The sequence below is a fragment of the Vigna unguiculata genome, chromosome 1 (genome assembly GCF_037176805.1).
Source record: "Vigna unguiculata cultivar grain cowpea cultivar isolate G323 ecotype 2 chromosome 1, ASM3717680v1, whole genome shotgun sequence".
Taxonomy (NCBI): Eukaryota; Viridiplantae; Streptophyta; class Magnoliopsida; order Fabales; family Fabaceae; genus Vigna; species Vigna unguiculata.
The window spans coordinates 21884373-21905553 of NC_140792.1; positions in this window are offsets into that span (position 1 = coordinate 21884373).

Below are 21181 nucleotides of genomic sequence, written 5' to 3' on the forward strand. Positions count from 1 at the left end.
CAATAATGATAATAATAATAATAAAAATAATAATAGTGAAAATAATAATAAAATAAAATAAAATGAAACAATAATAATAAAATAATAACACTAATAAGATAAAAGAATAAAAAAAAATAATAAAGTAAAACAATAATGATAATAAAATCACAAATAAAATAAAAAATGATAATAATAATAACAATAATAATAAAATAATAGTAAAATAAAAAAATAATATAAAAATAAAAATAAAAATAATAATAAGAATAATCTATAACAATATATAAAGGGGATTCCCCTTTTTGTGTCCACTTTTCAAAATACCGATTTTAACCTTTAAATATAATAATTTATTAAATTTTTAAAAATTGATCGTTACTTTTACAAACTTTTTATAAAATCATACGTCTCTGTTTCTTCTCTTCTTCTTTGTTTATCAATGGTTATTTTTTTATCTGTTCTGATATATTTCACTTTATATTTTTTTTTAACTTAATAACATTATAATATTATCACCTACTAATATAATATCATGTATATTTAAAAACTGCATACACACAGGCGCGATAGCGCCTGTGTTACTCTAGTAATAGTAATAGTAATAATAATAATAATAGTAAAATAAAATAATAAGAATAATAATAACAATAGTAATAATAATAATATAAATAATAATAATACTAATAGTAATAATTATAATAAAAATAATAATAATAATAATAATAAGTGTTCCACATTTAGAAGAAAAACTATAAACATCACGACAAGTAAAAAAATAATAATCATAATAATCACAGTAGTGATGGAGTCATATAGAGAACTCAATACAACGGAAACCACAAGCACATATATATTCTCTCTAAAACCACATACAACAAACATCAAGAGGTTAAACGATAAAAGAATTTGGTTCATGAGAAGACTTTCATGCATCAATATATAACGCAAATGCATATAATATCATTAAAACAAGAAATGACAACTCCCCTAACCTAGATTCCTTGCTTCCAATTGCAAGTTATGATCCTTGATGATTAACACAACTCCCATTTCCTGACCCTTTTACTTTTCCACGTTCAATATCTCCCAATTCCCTCTTAGCTCTCTCTTTTCAGTGCAATTTGATTGAATGTATCCAAAGGTCTCTACCTCACCCTTAACTCACTGTTATTCTCCCCTCACAACCTTAATTTTAATGGCTTTAATGATTAAAACGAAATTATCATTAACAAAGAGCTTAATGATCATAACTCACTGTTATTCTCCCCTCACAACCTTAATTTTAATGGCTTTAATGATTAAAACGAAATTATCATTAACAAAGAGCTTAATGATCATTGAATTACTATTTTGTGATGGTTTTCCAGCCCTCTTGACTTCCCCTTTTGACGGCTAGGGTTTATGACCTTTCCCATTCATGCCAAAATTAATTTTAGCAAAAAGAAAGCCTAATTCATGTTTAACAAGGTTTGAACACACAATCATTCAATTACAGAACAATTGTACAATCAATTCAACCAATTCATGTTTCGTGATAATTCTTATAAATCTAGGATTTTATAATCACTCATCATGATCAAACATATCATTAAAAATAATAAACTATTAAAATAATATACAACTAACATACATAGGACTTGAACCCAAATTCTCTCACATAACTAAGTAATCTTAACCACTAAAGCTAATATTATTCCACATCATAAACCCCAACATTAAATGCCATAAAGGTTCCTACTACCTGCATTTATTAAATAATTTATTTATTTAATTATTTAAAATTTTCAAGTCTTACACCAACTGTATTAGAGTGAACGAGCAAAGAAGGGTGAGGATTGGTGGTTGATTCTGGCTAGTTATATGGTCATGAATGATGATGAAGGGTTCTGTTCCAAGTGCAGGCTGCAGGAGTAGGAATATGAGGATGATTGGTTTGGGTGAAGGTGAATGAATGAAGGAATGGAAAGGATGATGGTGATATAACTTTGTTAAAGGTTGGAGGTACGATGGAGGCGTGAAGATTCTGTCAAGGGTGATAGTGGTTTCAATTAAAACAATATTGTGATTCAATGCAGTAATGCACACAACAGATTCAATATGAGTCAAATAAATGACACGCAAAGCTCGATATACAACTACATTGTGTTTGTTTTCAAGCACAACGGAACTGCATCACATTCACCACAAACATTCAACCATTCAGATGGAGTACTTACCTTTTGCAGTCCCTATCAGTTGTGTTGATGGTTTCACGTCTTAGACAATTCCTTCCTCCCCTCGACTCACTTCCTTTCTCTGTTTTTTTTTCTTTCTCTATTTTTTTTCTCCTTGATGTATAGTTGGCTATCTCCAATTTTTTTATCTAATTCCAGTTTTTCATGAACTCTGCTCCCCTCCTCGCTCCTCTTTTTCCCTTTGATTTTGTTCTCTCTGTCGTGTATCATGAACTCCCCAGGAAGATGCAAAGAAAATCCAACTTAAAATCCCTTATCCTTCTTGTATTTCTTGAGTCGTGTGAGGAGAAGCCAGAGGAAAGGGCGATTGTTTCCTGCAACTTAGCCACCCTATTTCCTATCCACCACAGACACCAATTTTTCATTTTTGTATACTAATTAATAGCAAATCAAGCTAATGCATGGAGTCAAGCACCATGGGAAAAGGCCTAAGCCTAGTTAAATTTTAGACAATGGATCTTTGCATCTTCTTTCTCTTATTATTTTTTAATCTGTTTTCCGTTTTTTTTTCTTTTTCTTAAATAATAAAGAGTAAAAATAAATATGAAGAAAAATGTAAATAAAATAAAAATAAATAAAATAAGAATAAAAATGAAATAAATAAAATAAAAGTAAAATAAGATGAAATGACAAAAAAAATAAAAGTAAAATAAGATAAGAAGAAAAAAAATAAAAAAAAACAAAAGTAAATAATAATAATAAAAAATATACATTATAACCCAGACAAAATTGGGTGTTGACAAGACCCATCTGCTCTAGTTCAAAATCATACGCTACAACCTTAGGCAAAAATGCAATGCCAAAAGAAACCTAGACTACTTGGCCCAAGACCCAAAAGGAAAATCTTACACTACTAGAACCATAATAGAACGCCCAAAATAAAGTTAATTTAAAAAGAACTCATTGATGACCTAAAATGATAGGAGCTTGGGCCCATCTTCCACAAATGATTCCAACTCCTATTGAGTGTGCTTGGCCATATCTAGGGGGTATGCCAAAACATATAGTATGTTCGTACTGTAGTCAAAACATGAAATTGCAGAGATTCTAATTCCACTAGATAAAATTGGTGTTGTCATGTTCTAGATTTCTACTGCCATATGGTTTTATGCATACTTTCATCTAATTTTAGCAGCATTCATGGTTTCCACTCATTCATCTTCATTTTAGAGTACTTTAGATCATCTTTGCATCCATATTTCATCTTAATCTGTTTAATTTAAGTTCTCATTCATATGAACATTTTTTCCTTATTTTAATTTTCATATTTTTGTGTGGAGGAAACCTAATTACATAAGTCAAGCACAAAGTAATGAAATATGTGCACCAGCAAGGAACTCGTTCAAAATGTGTGATGCAAGTTGCCACCTAATACCTTTGTGGTTGTCCTATGATGCTTACTCATGATTTTGAACATGGAATAATAACAAATTGTGATTGTAAAATTGAAACCACATAAATCATTTGGAATAAAAAAATGCATGAACCATATTTCCAAATCAAAAATAGACAAAATAATGAACCTCATTAAACCTAAATTGCAATGAACCCTACAACCACAAAGGGAAAATCCATACTCACCTCATATGGACCAAATCATTTATCCAAAACTATCACACATCCTAAATGGAAGAAATATGGTAACCCAAAAACCCTAAACCCAAATATCACATATCCACACAATAAAAACTAAATCAATCACCAAACCTTTAACCCAATAAAAGAACGAAAACGTACCACCTTCAATTGGAACCAACACACCATAAAAACATGATCACAACGAACAAGAGACAGAATTGTAAACAACATACCACCTTCAATTGAAAGGCACGCCAAGATGGAACGAGAAGAAACAATGGTAGAGTTTCCCTAAACCTAGAATACTTCAAAGTGGGTGGCACAAGATAGTTTGAAGGCACACAAGAGAGGAGTTTGTCCTAAATGCAATATGTTAAAGATGGAAATAACACAGAGGTGGGAGGAGGGCAAAACTTATAGAGGTTTCAAAGAAGGGACATGGGAGACGAGTTTCTTCCTAATTGCAATATGTGAAAAAAAATGTTTGAACCCTTACCCTTTAGCTTCCACTATGGAATAAAAAATTCAGTTTAAAAAAAAAACAAATTAATGCCATGTAATGTGCCACCTCAGGTTGTCAAAAGTTGTAACTCCAAAATATTGTCAAAATATCAGTTTCATGTTATATATTATATCATGGATTTTATTTATTCAACCTATTATCTTCTCGTTCCAAGATACTTGAAAGAAATTCTAAGATATTGGGTTTTTTCTTACCTAAATGGGTTGTCTTGTACACAAATTACAAAAATGGGAAGGTTTAAAAATAATTAGCAAGTCTAGGGTAAGTTATGTTCAACTAACACAACTTCAACATTCATTGTATACAAGTTATAAGCTTCAAAGATGACTTTAAATTTAAATTTTCAAAGTCAAAAGTCGTGTGGAAAGAGCATGCCTTCTACTACAAAAGTCGTAAGCCACGAAAGCAACTTTCATTTATTATTATTATTTTAAAATTAAAAGTTGTGCTCTAGATGCACTACTTCTCCTTAAATTTTTTTAAATTGAAGTTGTTCCTTTAGTTAACGACTAGTACTTAAATAGAAAAAACCTCTAACCGTAGTATCTTCCAAATAAGATCCTTACACATATGCTCATCTCTCTCGCACCCAATTCACCTACTCATTCCCTATAACACTGAGCCCTAAGTTATTCCTTCGCATTTTCTTCTACTCAAATGCTTATGCAAAATTTGAACACTCCAAAGCGTGCTTCTTAGTCAAAGCAAACACATACACCCTCTCTCAATATTTCAATGCTTCCTTGACGTTGTTGACAACCTTGCCAAATCTGACATCTTGTTCAATGAGTATTGTGTCAACCTCAAAGACGGTTGCTAAATGTAACCTTCATTTAAAACACCACATTCCAGCATCCATACTTGTACGCATTCATCAATGGGATCTAGATTTTTCCAATGCCCTATTATCTCTTGGAGTGATAAACAAAATGGTATACTAGTGGTTAGAGACTATGTAATCATCATCTCAATCCCATATAATCATAATAGAATTCATGTTCTTATAAAATGACTTTAGTGGAAAATTTCTAAAATGAAAATTGTGACCAAAGAGCACGACTTTAGTGTTGAATCATTTACACGGGAGTCGTGCAAACAGAACATGACTTATAATTTCCACAAATAAATTGAAATTTATTCTCCTCACTCACGATTTTAGTTTAATAAACAAAAGTCATGCATCAAGAACACAAATTCTAATTAAAAAAAATGAAAGTTGTTTTCATTGCTCACAACTTTAGTAGTTGAAAAGGTGTGCTCTTTACACATGACTTTTGACTTTGAAAATTGAAACTCATTTGAAAGAAGATTGTGTTGCCAAGTTTCCAAAGTTCTCAAAATAGTATAAAGCTCTTTTTCATAAATGGAATAGTTGATGTGACTCGTTCAACCTCTCATTGAAGTAGGTTATGGGGTGTTCCTCTTGGAGAAGCACGACCTCATCACCTATATTGGAGGCATCACACTCAACCTCAAATTTCTTGGAGAAGTTGAAAAGGACTATAAATGATGCATTGATAATTTTTTGTTTTAAAGTTGCAAAGCCCTTTGCTTGATCATTGTCCCATTTGAAGTCCACGCCCTTCTTCACCAACTCATTTAAGGGTATGACTATGGTACTAAAATCCTTGATAAACCTCCTATAGAAACTAGCCAACCCATGAAAGCTTCTCACTTCACTCATGGATTTTGGGGTTGGTCAATCTCTTATTGTCACCACTTTCTCTTAATCCACACGAACTCCTTTGGAGTTCACCATAAACCCTAGGAAGATCACACGATCCATCCCAAAAAAATGCATTTTTCTTTGTTAGCATACAAGGACTCCTTCCTTAGGGTCTCCAGTACAATCCTTAAATGACGCATGTGCTCTTCCCTAAACAAACTATAGATGTGGATGTAATCAAAGTATACCACTACAAAATTGAATATGAACTCTATAAGCATATGATGCATGTGCCTCATGAATGTATTAGGTGCATTGGTCAAGCCAAAAGGCATGACTAACTACTCATACAATCCAAACTTAATCTTGAAGGCGGTTTTCCATTCATATCCCTCTTTAATCCTCATTTGATTATACCCATTTTTCAAGTCTATTTTGGAGAATATGATAGTACCATGTAACTCATCAAACAAGTAATCTAATCTTGGAATGTGATGCCTATACTTAATTGTGATGTTGTTGATGACCCTACAATATATGCACATCCTCCTACTCCCATTCTTTTTAGAGAAAAGAATCACATGCACTGCACAAGGACTCGTGCTAGGTTGCACCCACTCTTTTTTCCTTAGCTTTACCACTTGTTTTTGGATTTCTCTAGCCACTTCAGGATTGGTCCTATAGATCGGCTGATAAGTTCATATTTATGCCTTCATTTAACCTTTATTTTAGGTTTCTTAATTAGATTTTTTGTTGTTTTAATTAGGATTTATTCTAATATCGCTAAATGAGCTTGAGATATAAAATATGTTAAAAGTAACTTTTCAATTGTATAAATTTTCTATAAATATTAGGTTAAATTACTATTTTTGTCCCTCTATTTGTCAAGTAATATTAGTTTGGTCCTCAAGTTTTCATTGTCTCAATTTGGTCCTCATTTTCTTAAAAATGATTGAATTTGGTCCTTGTCGTTAATTTTGACCAGACAGTGTTAAAGTCAAAGCCACGTGTCAATTTCTGGTTTTTTTATTTTTTATTTTTATTTGTTTTTGGTTTAATTACTCGGATTGTACCCACTTTGGTACAAGTGTGTCAATCTGTTACTCGCTTTTAAAAAAGTGTCAATTGCATCCAAACTTTTGAAAAAGTGCTTCAATTAGGTCCCTTTTAGACGGAGTTGACTAACGTCATTAGTCAACGTGCCACGTGTCAATCTGTGGTTTTTTTGATTTTTTAAAATTTTTTAAAATGTTTTTTTTTTATTTTTTGAAAAAAAAATGCCATGTGTCAGGTCCCTGTGTGTGACACGTGGCATTGTTAGTGCCACGTGTCAATGTCACTCTCAGATGTCATTGTGTTGATTTCGATTTAATCCTCATATATGTCTTTTTGTTTCAATTTAGTACTTACTTATGTGTATCTAATTCAATCTTGACCTATTTTTTTTTAATAATTAAAATCCATTTTTTATAAAATTAAAAGTAATTAAGTATAAAAGTTTAACAAAAATTAAGTATTTGATATTTATATTAAAATTTAGTGGTAAAAGTCATTTTATTAAGTCATTTTTAATAAATAAAAAAATTAGTGTAACATTAAGACAAAAAGAAATTTTGGTTTAAAATTAGTAAGAAACAATATTGTTCTATTTTGGAAAAAAAAAATTAACAAAACATGAGTACTTAATAAAAAAGTAATTAATAAAGTAATATGTTAAAAAGTCATTTTTAATAAAAAAAAATATTAGTAAAACATTTTATACAAATAATAAATTTAGTCTAAAAAATATTAGTAAAAAAAGATAGATATTAGTACTTAATTTTGCAAAAATATTTATACTTAATTAGTTTTAATCTTAAAAAAATGGATTACCAAAATATTTTTCTTAGTAAAAAAAATTGGGACAAAATTGAATAAGATACACATAAGTGGGTACCAAATTGAAACAAAAAGACATATATAGGGACTAAATCGAAATCAACACAATAGCATCGGATAGTGACACTGACACGTGACATTGCAATGCCACGTGTCACTGACAATGCCATGTGTCACACACAAGGAACTGACACGTGGCATTTTAATTTTTTTTTTCAAAAAAATTTTAAAAAAAATTAAATTTTTTTAAAAAACAAAAAAAAAATAAAAATAAACCACAGATTGACACGTGGCATGTTGACTAACGGCGTTAGTCAATTCTGTCTGAAAGGGACCTAATTGAAGCACTTTTTCAAAAGTTGGGATGCAATTGACACTTTTTTAAAAGTGGGTACCAGATTGACACACCTGTACCAAAGTGGGTATCATCCAAGTAATTAAACCATTTTTTTTAATTTTAAATTTTTTTTAAATTTTTTACACGTGTCACTTCGCAGTTGCGCCACGTGTCAAAATAACTCAATTTGGTTCCTATATTTGTTTTTAGTTTCCATTTAGACCCAATTTTTGAAAAAAGAAGCAATATTGTTCCTCCTTAAATTGACACTCAATTTAATTTTTTTATAAATCTTATGATGATATTCTTAATAAAATTGACATTAATTTTTGTAAAAAAGAAGCAATATTGTCCCTCCTTAAATTGACACTCAATTTAATTTTTTTATAAATCTTATGATGATATTCTTAATAAAATTGATATTTTTATTAAATATTTGTAGAAATATTTTTAAACAATTTTTTTTAGTTTTATTATTAAACAAAAAGTTTAATTACTCGGATGATACCCACTTTGTCATCATATATAAAGGCAACAAGTGTATCATATTATACGAACTTAGTGAAGATTAAAAATCAAATAACTTGTCACACATAAGTTTAGGAACTAAATTTCAAATTCAAAACAAAACCAAAGTCTAATGTTTTGTATAGAATTTAAAGTTAATTTAAAATATTTAATAAAAACGTTAATTTTAGTAAGAATATCACCATAAAATTTATAAAAAAGTAAATTAGGTGTCAATTTAAGGAGGGACGATATTACTTTATTTTTATAAAAATTGGGACTAAATTGAAACTAAAAACAAATATAGGGACCAAATTGAGTCATTTTGACATGTGGCACAACTGTGAAGTGACACGTGTAAAAAATAGAAAAATAAATAAATAAATAAATAAACTAAAAATTGACACGTGGCGTTGACTTTAACATCGTCTGGTCAAACTAACAATAAGGACTAAATTGAATCATTTTTAAGAAAATGAGGACCAATTTGAGACAACGAAATTTTTGAGGGCCAAACTGATATTACTTGATAAATAGAGGGATCAAAAGAATAATTTAACCTAAATATTATAAGGTGTTTTGATTGAGTTAAAAGCTAAGTTTAAGCTCATGGATTAGTTAAGCTACAAGAAATCAAGTCAAGCATTACATGAAAAAGGCAAATAAAAGCCTAAAAAGTGAATAAATGGTCTAAAAACCAAATTGGTTGAGTCAAACTAAATTTGGCTAAGATAGGAAGAGGGAATAGGCAACGAAAATTAAACCTTCTAGTTTTCTCTATTTTTTTCACAAAAAGGCTTTGATAATGCAAAAATATTAATGATAAAAGATAATTTGGAACAAATATATCTTTAGAAATTTTATTTGATACTTTTAAATAATTATATAAATTAATTATATCATATATATAAAAAGATAATAAGTATCATATCCTTTTAAACCTAACAAGGACTCTTTGCTTGTAAATACTAGATTAGGATTTTATTTTGGTCTTTGTATTTTGGACCTAGTAGAATAGGGCTTTCTTTGGGCCATGTATTGGGCCTTAGAGGAAATTGGGCTTTAGAAGTAATTTTGGACCAAAAAGAGGAATTGGGCCAAATGGGCCGAGAGTAGTGCATATACTCTAGAGAAGCCTAGAAGCTTCTCAAACTTGCTCTCCAAGGATGAAAGTTAGCTTCCCATGGCATGACAAGTGTGACTTGCTTAGGTGGCAAGTCACACCTCCCACATGCTCCTTTTTGGCTCCAAAATTCAACTTTCTAGACTCCTTTTTCCCTCTACTTTTTGGAGACTCCTTGGTCTCATTTTAGCCTATTAATAGAAGGCTATGGACATGTATTTTTCAGCTTGAAATTGAGTAATGAATTGCTGCCCAAATTTGTGCACAAATCTCTTTTGAGCTCACCTTAGAGTAAACTCTTCTCTAGTTTACTCTAGTCTTCTTCCTTAGGAGTTGGCCTCACCTCTTTTAAGAATCCTTTCACCTACACCAAACCAAACACCTTAAGCTTCTTTCCTTCATGCTTCCGCATCCAACACCATCTATGGAGTCTTCATTCTTAATGCAAGCTTCAATGGAGACAAGAAGAAGCCATCATGTGGTATTATGAGCCTTGGTTGCTCTCAGTTTTAGTGAGTTAAGTGTTTCTTCTCCATTTTTCTTTCAATTTCGTGTTGTTCATCTCTTGTTCTACTTGTCTTGCTATTTTTGTTTCTTTTATTTTAAGTATTCATGTCTTTTTACTTTGGTTCATCTTCATTTGCTTCATCTTGAACCATCCTTGTGTGCTTTAGGTGTTCTATTTGATTTCTACTATTTACTTTTCATTTTAATTGAGTATTTGTTGTTTTTGTTCAATTCATTCTCTTGTTCTTGAGTTTATTTTGATTTTAAGATCTATATGTTTTGTCTAGAGTCATGTTTAGTCCATATATGTCATTAATTCCTTGTTTAGCTTTTAATTTGCTTTGAATTTGTTGGTGATGTGCTGCTGAATTCTGTTTCAGATTTAAGTGTAGTTTTTAATCCTTAAAAATTAACACTCTCTTCTCCCTTTGAGCCTTGGAAATGAACCTTCACATCTAGATAACCTTAGTTATCTTAATGTCCAGTGGGAATTTTCCTTGTGCTTGCTTAACATCACCATAAACCATACTAAATTTCCTTTCAATTAATTATGCTTTGGTGCTTTTTCATTTCTGTTTTTGAGTTCAAATTGCTATTTAGATCTTAGCAATGTCTTAGAGTCAATTTCCATTGTGTTTTATGATCTTCTTTTGATTCCTTTAAGTTTCCTTCTTCTTTGTGTTTTTTGTTTCCATTAAAATGCAAATGATCAAGTATAGTTGATGTGACCCTAACAAGCCTATCGTAACCGGAATTACGACGGGACGGCGAATCAAAAAAGAAAACGGGTTTAAAAAAGAGATTTGGGAGTCGTCACCATAGTTATTATGGAAAATTATGGAAAACCATAAAAATAAGACAAGTCTACGAAAAACCAGATTTTGGATCCGAGAGTCGGTTACGCGTAGGGAAGGTGTTAGCACCCTACGACGCCCGCCCGAGGGCGATACCTTTAATTAAAAATGCAAAGTCGATGTGGTTTTCAAGTTGTTAATTTTCCCCAAAAATAATAAGACAAAAAATGATAATAAGAAAAAAAAATATTTTTTTAAATTTTTTGGGCCCGACAAGGATTGACCTTGGTCCTACGTATTCTCATTAAAAATGAGAAATCAGGGTTATGTAGTTCTTTAAAAAGATATTTGGGCAACAATTGAGAAAATGATTTGATTTTTTGGAGGTGAACCTGACAAGGACTGGCCTTGCTTCTACATATCTCACGGTGGAGAATCAAGGATCACGTAGTTCTTAAAAAAGACTTTTTGCTTGAAAATGTTGATATTTTTGTATTTTGAAAATTTTATATTTTTTTGTATTTTTGAATTACATGAAAATATGTGTCACACGACGCGAGCGGTCGGATAGACACTAAAAGAGAAAGAAAAATATTTTGGTATTTTTAGAAAATAAGTGTCACACGGTGCGAGCGACCGGACAAACACAATGAAGAGAAAAAAAAAATTCTTTAGTATTTTTAGATTATTTTGAAGAAAGTGTCACACAACGCGAGCGACCGGACAGACACAATAAAACTTTAAAAGAACATTTTTTTGATTTTTCTATATTTGTAATTTTTATAATTTTCAAATATTTTGTTTCCTTTTTAATAAATAAATAAATAAATAAATAAAAGAGTAAATTATTTAAGAAGGATAAAAGTGGAAAATAAAATATGGGGGTACATGAGTAATTAGTGGGAGTTGCATGAAGTAAATGAGGTGTCTTTATTAAAAGTGGGGGTAAAAATGAAACAAGTCTAAAATAGGAATAATACACAAATGAGTGGTGGAGTCAGTAAACTTGGTAGTGCAGGAAGTATTGACTGGGGGGTGTGTAGTGAAACATAGACAACAAATAGTAATATCAAACAAATCCAAAACAAATATGGGAGTATGGGACTATCAAATATCAGGGGTGCGTACGAAAATAACAAACAGTCCAAATGAAGGTGCAAAGATAAGAAAATGGGGTGTACGAAGGAAGCAAACCCAAATGAAATACAAAAAGGGAGTGCATGCAGTATGGCATGGGTGTGCGAAGAAAAAGCAGTGGCATGCCACTTTCTTTTATTCCCTTAAACAAAACCCTAATTAAAGGGTAATCTCTCACGACAACCTCTTCTTCTCACGGCAGTCTCTTCCTCTTTAGCCACCACCTCGACTCCAACCCCTGCGTTCACTCTTTAGCCGCCACCACGACCTCCGTTGGAGGCTTCATTGGCGACACCATCACCCTTCACTCCACCTCACGCGAAACACTATCGCATCTGTGTCTCCTCCTTCTTCTTTGGCGCGTTCAAGAGAGCGGTGGCTTCTTGCTCGCGGGATCACACGACAGCGCCGATCCCCTCACGGTTGCGCGTCGCTGGCGTCCACTCCGGCGCCCACTCATCCCCAATCCTCGAACCTTTTCTTCCGCGAGAGAGAAATGTGTGATTGCCTCCACGATTCGCCACCACCGCGTCAGCCACACCGCGACTAGGTCCGCAAACTTCACGCGACCACACTTTTCAGTTCAAAGCTACGACTCACCGATGACATATTTGGGTGTTAATGATTGGGGAAGACGTGAGAGTTTGTGTGCTATTCGTGATTTAACAGGTTGAAGGTGATGGAAGAAATAAAGAAGAAAAGATTGGCATTGAATCTGTGATTAAAGATGAAGGTCGTTGGCTTATTTGTGTGCGAGTTGCGTGTTGATGGAAGTGAGTATGGGGAAAGGTTAACAGAGGGTGGATTTTTGATGGGGATGGAAAAATGGTGAGGAGGTGAATCTGTTTAGTGAGAGGTAATGGGTGACAATGGATTATGGTGTTTTTGTTGGAATTCTGAGGATGAAGGTGTCATTTTTTTATTTTGTAGAGAATAGAATGAGAAAAAAGCCCCCTTGATTGAAGAAGGTGACTTCATGAATGAAGGGACTCTGATGATATTTGTTGTGCCTCTGCTTCGTTCCTTTCCCACATCGAGACGTAGGATAAGGCTGAAAGCAGATGTTGCTTCCTGCTCCTTCCTTCTTCAGCCATCATGACCATGGCCAGCTAGCTATCAGAGACCTTACGCTAACCTCTTGGTCTTCTCTTTTTTTCATTTCATTTTTTTTCTTAAATAATAAAAAGTAAAAAAAGGAAAATAAAGAAAATTTTAAATAAAATAAAAATAAATAAAATAAGATTAAAACGAAATAAAATAAAATAAAAATAAAATAAAACAAAAAAAAATATAAAACAAAAAAATAAAAATAAAAATAAAATAAAAATAGAATAATAATAAAAATAAAAAAATAAAATAAAAGTAAAATAAGATGAAGAGAAAAAACAAAATACATTATAACCCGGACAAAATTGGGTGTTGACAAAGCCCAACCTCAATTGCATCAACAATCCCAAGCCCACATCAAGGTCCAATCACTAGAAGCATGATGAGAAAGATTCACATGGCCCTCTCATAAGATGATCAAGTCAATCATGGGCTATTTACATTATTCACATGGGCTGAAGAAATCTCTAAAATATGAGATGATGCATGAAGGAAGTAGTCTAGGTTTAAATTGGGCCATTGTTTAGGCTTTGCTTTCAATAAAAGCTAGAACACTTTTTGGGATCAATTGGGCCGAGCCCAATTTGCTACCTTTGGCCAAGAATTACTTGAGTGACTCTTCATTTGGATGCAAGCAAAGCATGAACTAAGCAAGGAGAATGTGATGGAAGCATGGCGCGTGTGACTTGGGCAAGGAGAGTGTGATATGCCACTTGGCATCATTAAGACTCATCTACTACATCACATAGTCTACAATCAAGCTTCTTCTCCAAGCTACATCTGGATTTCATCTTTGTTGCATTTTCTCTTCATTTGGCCGGTCATGTGCCTATAAATAGAGCCACTCAAATATTGTAATGAACTCTTGAAATTTCTAATAGAATATTTGTGTTGAGATCACTCCACTCTTCTATTATTTTGAGAGCACACATGGCTAACCTTCTCCTTCATCTCCTCTAGCCACCTTCCATACCATAGCTCCACTTTTACTCTTCATCTTCCCCAAAAACCTCCATTGCCTAGAGCTCTTCTTGCTCTTATCTTCATTTCCGCTGCATTTCATCTTCTTTTTGGTGTCTTCCATGGATCTCCTTCCTCTCCTACTCCAAGGACGTCCATCAATTGGTATCTAGAGCCATCCAAGCCTTTTGTGCATCCATCGTCTTGGTTTGGGTAAGGTTCTTGGTTCATACTTGTCTCTTGTTTCAATTTCCGTTTTGTCTCTCTTCTCCACTGTTTTCTTCACTTTTGCTGCTGTTTTTTTCATGTTTTTGTTGCTCTCCACCGTTTGACATTGAGGCTACATGAATCTCCATTGATTCATCTTGTAGTACTCCTTGCTTCATTGGTGCAAATCTGTGTTTAGGTTCCATTTTCGTTTTTCCAGCACTTCTTCTTTGATTCTTGAGTTTTCTGCATTTTTATTCGGTGAATTCAGTCCTTCTTTGCATTTTATCATTCCAGTTATGTTTAAGTCATGTTCTATGCTTTGTTTGTGCTTCAATTCATCTTTTCCACCGTTTAATTTCATTGCTTATGATTTGATTGAGTTTCCGAGCCACATCTCACAGCCAAAACACTATGATCCTTCAAGGAAGTGTGTGGATGTTTAAGGCCTGAATCCTCACTGTTTTTCATCCATTTCACCGATTGGATTGTGCTTTTATGTGTCTAATATGTTCTTCTATGATTCATGCTTGATTTCAGTTCATAATCAAGTTCTTTAGCTATGCTTTCCATAGAACATCTCCTCCAATTTCAGAGAGCAAATCTGCTCCAGTTTTCTTCTGTTCTCTACCAAATCATTGCACGCAGTCTCTGTTTTTGATTTTTTGTGAGTAACTTAGTGCACCAAAATTCAATCTGATTTTTGCCTCATTTAGTTAACATCTAGACGAAAAATACAAAAAAAGAACCATTCAAAAATGTTGAGTACAAAAAAAATGAAAAATCACGCAAGTTGAGGCTCATATTTCCGTTTTCTGGCACTGCAGTTTCCGAGAATTCACCGTTCCATTGCTGTTTTGTGCGTGTTTATGTGTTGTTAGTGCTTGTTTTCACATGAATTTTGGCTTGAGTTTGTACTCTATATTGCTCCATTATTGATTTGATTTGGAAGTCAATTCATCACTTCATTTGCTACTGCTTTGCAATGAGTACTTTAGCCATATGATTGAGCACTTTTGTTTTGTTGTTTTTGTTGTTTTCATCTATTCTAGTGCCTTTCTAGGTTCCTTTTGTGGTGCTTGTTTTTATTTTCCAGCCTTTAATTTTTTGTTTGTCACTTCTTGAACCTCCTTCTAGTCATGTTTTATTTCAATTCTCTTTTGGTTTAGCATTTCTAATTAGCTTTTCTTGCTTTCTCCTTTGTTTGGGTTCATCTACTTGTCTCTCGGTTTTGGTTGATTAATGATGCTATGGAGTTTAGAATGGTTTGTATGATATGGTAGCATCTTAGGTGGTGGATATTGAAGTAGAATTTTAGCTTGTGTGCTTATTCTTTTCCTCACCTATTGAGAGTTTTGGACCTATTCATTTGAGAGTGTGTGTGCTAACTCCATTGCTTGGTAGAGTTTTCTTGCTGTTTTGTTTTTTGGTGCAGGTTTGGTGGTTGTTTTGGCCTTAATTTTGGTGTCTTGAAGTGCTTACAAGTGCCTTACTTGGTGGTGGTCTTTGTTCAAATCAAAAGGAGGCTAAAAGCCAAGCTCTTGGCTCTTGATTTTGTGCAAATTGGCAGCACTTTGACAGCACATTTGGAGTTGCATTGTTTCTTATTTTTGGCTTTATTTCTTTGTACTTTGTACTTCTTTTTGGCACACCTTATTTTGTACCATTTTGAAGCTTCCTTGATTGTGAAATTGCATCTTTTGAGCATCAAAATTTGAGATATTAAGTGGCTTGAGGTTGCTTCATTTTGAGTACCAAATTAGTGAACCAAAAATGCTTTCAAATTCTCATTTGTATCCATGGCCTACTTAGGTGTCTTGGGGAACCAAAGGTGTTCAATCCCATCTCCTAAGTAGAACCTTTTTCATATTATAGTGCAACGTTTTAGTAAGTGAGTGTGTTGAAAGTTCTAAGTGCTTTCTCACCTTGCTTTTAGGCCGCATAGTTAGACGCTTAGTGGTTTAAATTTGTGAGACCAAAGTCTCTAAAATTTTTGCCATTTAGGGGTCCGTTTTTAGTGTTAGTCTTTTCTTTTCTTTGAGTCTTGTTTGTGCTTGTTGTGTGTTTTGCCTCATGTGGTTCTATCTACTTATTACTTGAACATTTGTGTGAACTTTGAGTACTTTTTCAAGTGTAACCTTGGCAAGGATTGGCCTTGGTACTTAAGAAGTCCGTGAGACTCACCTCGCTTACCTTGAGCTACACTTGTGCTAGTCCTCTTCTTTCACCCTTTTATCCAAGTGCATAAGTTCATTCAATCACCATGAGTACATATTCTACATATAGTCCTAGGTTGCATAAGCATGATAGTCATGAGTTGCATCATACATTTCATAGTGACATTCCATTCTTTGGGGAGAATATAGGTCCACTATCATTCATAGATTGGATGTGGGATATAGAGAAGTTGGTGCAACCATTCTTTAATAGATATAGTCAGTATGATATTCTTAGGCATGTTATTTCTAGATTTGTAGGACGTGCATGTGAGTGGTGGCATCAAAGGCAATTTCAAGTGGAAAAGGGAAGAGCATCATGCATTAATACCTTTTATGAACTGAAAGCATGCATGTGGAAACATTTTGTTCCCTCTTCATATAGGATCACTCGAGAGCACAGTCTCGACAAGAAAACTTCATTGATATAGGAGATACATTCATTCAAAATCTAAAGAAGTTTTCTCGTCAAGAAAGAGATTTTAAAGATAAACTTGACTTGCTCTTGAGTAAGAAAAGAGAAATTGAAAAGCAAAGAGAAATTAAAAAGCAAAGAGACCATGTGCAAAAAGAGAAAGAGGAAAAGGAAAGAAGAGATAGAGAGGAAGAGGAAAGGAAAGATTCTGACAAGGCATTGCGAGAACAGAGAGCAAAAATAGAGCTTCAAAAGAAAGAGGAAGAGGAAGAAGAAATCCTACTCAATAAAAGAGTGCTACTAAAGGCACCTCTGACCCCCACAATTCTCATTGAATCAGGAATTTTAAAGGGAGTGCTCAAATCTTTTAACTCTTCTTATTTCATCAATCATTCTCATTTCTTGAAACCAATCTTTACTTTTGCTGAGTTTTTCAAGCCAATTTCCCTTCCCATTGTTTTAAACTCCTCAAAAGATTTTGCAAAATCAGACTTTGAGTTGATGTTGCCTACTAGGTTTGAGACAACTCAAAGTACACAAAATTATTTTTGTGAAGTAGGTCTTGTTAATCTTCAAGTAACTTTCAACAATACAACAAGACCTTCATTTGTCCTCTACTTTAGATATACTCATGCTTATCAATATGGTTTTCATTCCACTTTCAATATATCTCATTTAATTCCTTTTGTAGGATCCATGGATGATGACCACCAAGATTTGAGGGCAAATCCTCTTCAAGGGGAGGGGATGATGTGACCCAACAAGCCCAAGTCCACATCAAGGCCCAATCATTAGAAGCATGATGAGAAAGATTCACATGGGCCTCTCACAAGATGATCAAGTCAATCATGGGCTTTTTACATTATTCACATGGGCTAAAAAAATCTCTAAAATATGAGATGATGCATGAAGGAAGTAGTCTAGATTTAAATTGGGCAATTGTTTAGGCTTTGCTTTCAATAAAAGCTAGAACACTTTTTGGGATCAATTGGGCCGAGCCCAATTTGCTACCTTTGGTCAAGAATTACTTGAGTGACTCTCCATTTGGATGCAAGCAAAGCATGAACTAAGCAAGGAGAATGTGATGGAAGCATGGTGCGTATGACTTGGGCAAGGAGAGTGTGATATGCCACTTGGCATCATCAAAACTCATCTACTACATCACATGGTCTACAATTAAGCTTCTTCTCCAAGCTACATTTGCATTACATCTTTGTTGCATTTTCTCTTCATTTGGCCGGCCATGTGCCTATAAATAGAGCCACTCAAATATTGTAATGAACTCTTGAAATTTCCTATAGAATGTTTGTGTTGAGATCACTCCACTCTTCTATTATTTTGAGAGCACACATGGCTAACCTTCTCCTTCATCTCCTTTAGCCACCTTCCATACCATAGCTTCACTTTTACTCTTCATCTTCACCAAAAACCTCCATTGCCTAGAGCTCTTCTTGATCTTATCTTCATTTCCGCTGCATTTCATCTTCTTTTTGGTGTCTTCCATGGATCTCCTTCCTCTCCTACACCAAGGACGTCCATCAATAGTGTGGTGGTGATTCTGATTTGTGGTGGAAACTAGTTGCTGTAAGAGCTACAAAAGAAAGAAAACTCCTTGTCCAAGAAACACATGAAGGGGGATTGATGGGTCACTTTGGGGTAGAAAAAACCCTAGGTCTTTTGAAAGAAAAGTTCTTTTGGTCACATATGAGGAAAGATGTCCAAAGGCATTGTAATAGATGTATTTCATGTTTGCAATCCAAGTCTAAGACAATGCCCCATGGATTATACACCCCCTTACCTGTTGCTTTAGCCCCTTAGGAAGATATAAGCATGGATTTTGTCTTAGAACTCCCAAGAACACAATGGGGTGTTGATTCTATTTTTGTGGTGGTAGATCGTTTTAGCAAAATGACACATTTTATACCCTACCTCAAAATGGATGATGCTAGCAACATTGCTAGGCTTTTCTTTAGAGATGTGGTCAATCTTCATGGTATATCCCGCACCATAGTTTTTGATATAGACACTAAGTTTCTTAGCCGTTTTTGGAAAACTCTTTGGTCAAGACTTGAAACTAAGCTTAATTTCTCTACTTCATGTCACCCACAAACTAATGGGCAAACTGGAGTTGTTAATAGGTCTCTATCTACTATGCTAAGGGCAATTTTGAAAGGAAACCACAAATCTTGGGATGAATGCCTTTCCCATATTGAGTTTGCCTACAATAGAGTAGTTCATAGGACTACTAAAATCTCTCCATTTGAAGTTGTTCATGGCTTTAATCCTCTCACTCCCATGGACTTGCTACCACTTCCTACATCTTTTGATTTTATTCATAAAGAAAGGGTGGCAAAATATGATTTTGTTAAGAAAATGCATGAGAGGATTAAAAGACAAATCCAGCAACAAACAGAGAGGTATGCTAAGTACTACAATAAGGGGAAGAGTGAAATAATTTTTGAAGAAGGGGATTAGGTGTGGCTACACCTTAGAAAATTCCTAAGCAAAGGAAGTCTAAACTTAGCCCTCGAGGTGATGGTCCCTTTAAAGTGCTGAAAAGAGTCAATGATAATGTGTATAGGCTAGAGCTGCCTCAGGGCTATGATGTGCATACCACCTTTAATGTTGCTGACTTGATACCTTTTGCAGGTGGCACTGATGATGAGGCAGAGACTACATATTTGAGGACAAATCCTTCTCAAGAGGGAGGGGATGATGAGATGCCTCAAGTCAATGGACCTACAACAAGAGCCATGGCTAAAAGAATACAAGAAGAATGGGTCTTAAATGCGCATGCAAGGCCCAAGATGAACTTCACATGGGCAAGGAAGATGTGAAGACCTAGCCTAGGACTCTTTGCTTGTAAATACTAGATTAGGATTTTATTTTGACCTTTGTATTTTGGGCCCAGTAGAATAGGGTTTTCTTTGGCCATGTATTGGACCTTAGAGGAAATTAGGCTTTAGAAGTAATTTTGGACTAAGAAGAAGAATTGGGCCAAATGGGTCGAGAGTAGTGCATCTACTCTAGAGAAGCCTAGAAGCTTCTCAAATTTGCTCTCCAAGGATGAGAGTTAGCTTCCCATGGCAAGACAAATGTGACTTGCTTATGTGGCAAGTCACACCTCCCACATGCTCCTTTTTGGCTTCAAAATTCAACTTTCTAGACTCCTTTTTCCCTCTACTTTTTGGAGACTCCTTAGTCTCATTTTAGCCTATAAATAGAAGGCTTTGGACATGTATTTTTCAGCTTGAAATTGAGTAGTGAATGTTGCCCAAATTTGTGCACAAATCTCTTTTGAGCTCACCTTAGAGTAAACTCTTCTCTAGTTTACTCTAGTCTTCTTCCTTAGGAGTTGTCCTCACTTCTCTTGAGAATCCTTTCACCTACACCAAACCAAACACCTTAAGCTTCTTTTCTTCATTCTTGCACATCCAACACCATCCATGAAGTCTCCATTCTTCATGCAAGCTTCAATAAAGATAAGAAGAAGCCATCAGTGTATGAACAATCAATTTTATGCATAAATATCATTTAAATCACAATAATCAAACCCTAATTAAGACGACCCGACTAAAATGTGTGGCTTTGATATTTAAATGTTTCCACCACCTAAGATATACTATAAATTTGAATATAAATTTGAATATATATATATATATATATATATATATATATATATATATATATATATATTAAAAATATTTAAATGTCTAAAAAATATGAGAAAGAAGTAAATACCGAAGATATTTTACATTGACAAAACGTGTATAGGTAAATTGAAAATTCCTTTCTTATTTCAACTTTAAAATGATGCTTTGATTTCAAGTTTTTCTTAAAATCACACGTAAGTTCGAGTCAGCCTCATCATCACACCTTTATGAATGGCAAGAACTGAAATCTTGTGTTTTCTCTTTTTAGAACCAAATTAATATTTTTGCTTTGTCAGTTTATAAAATGCAATTTAAAACATTACAGATTAACAACTTTTTCACCAAAATATCTTTAAA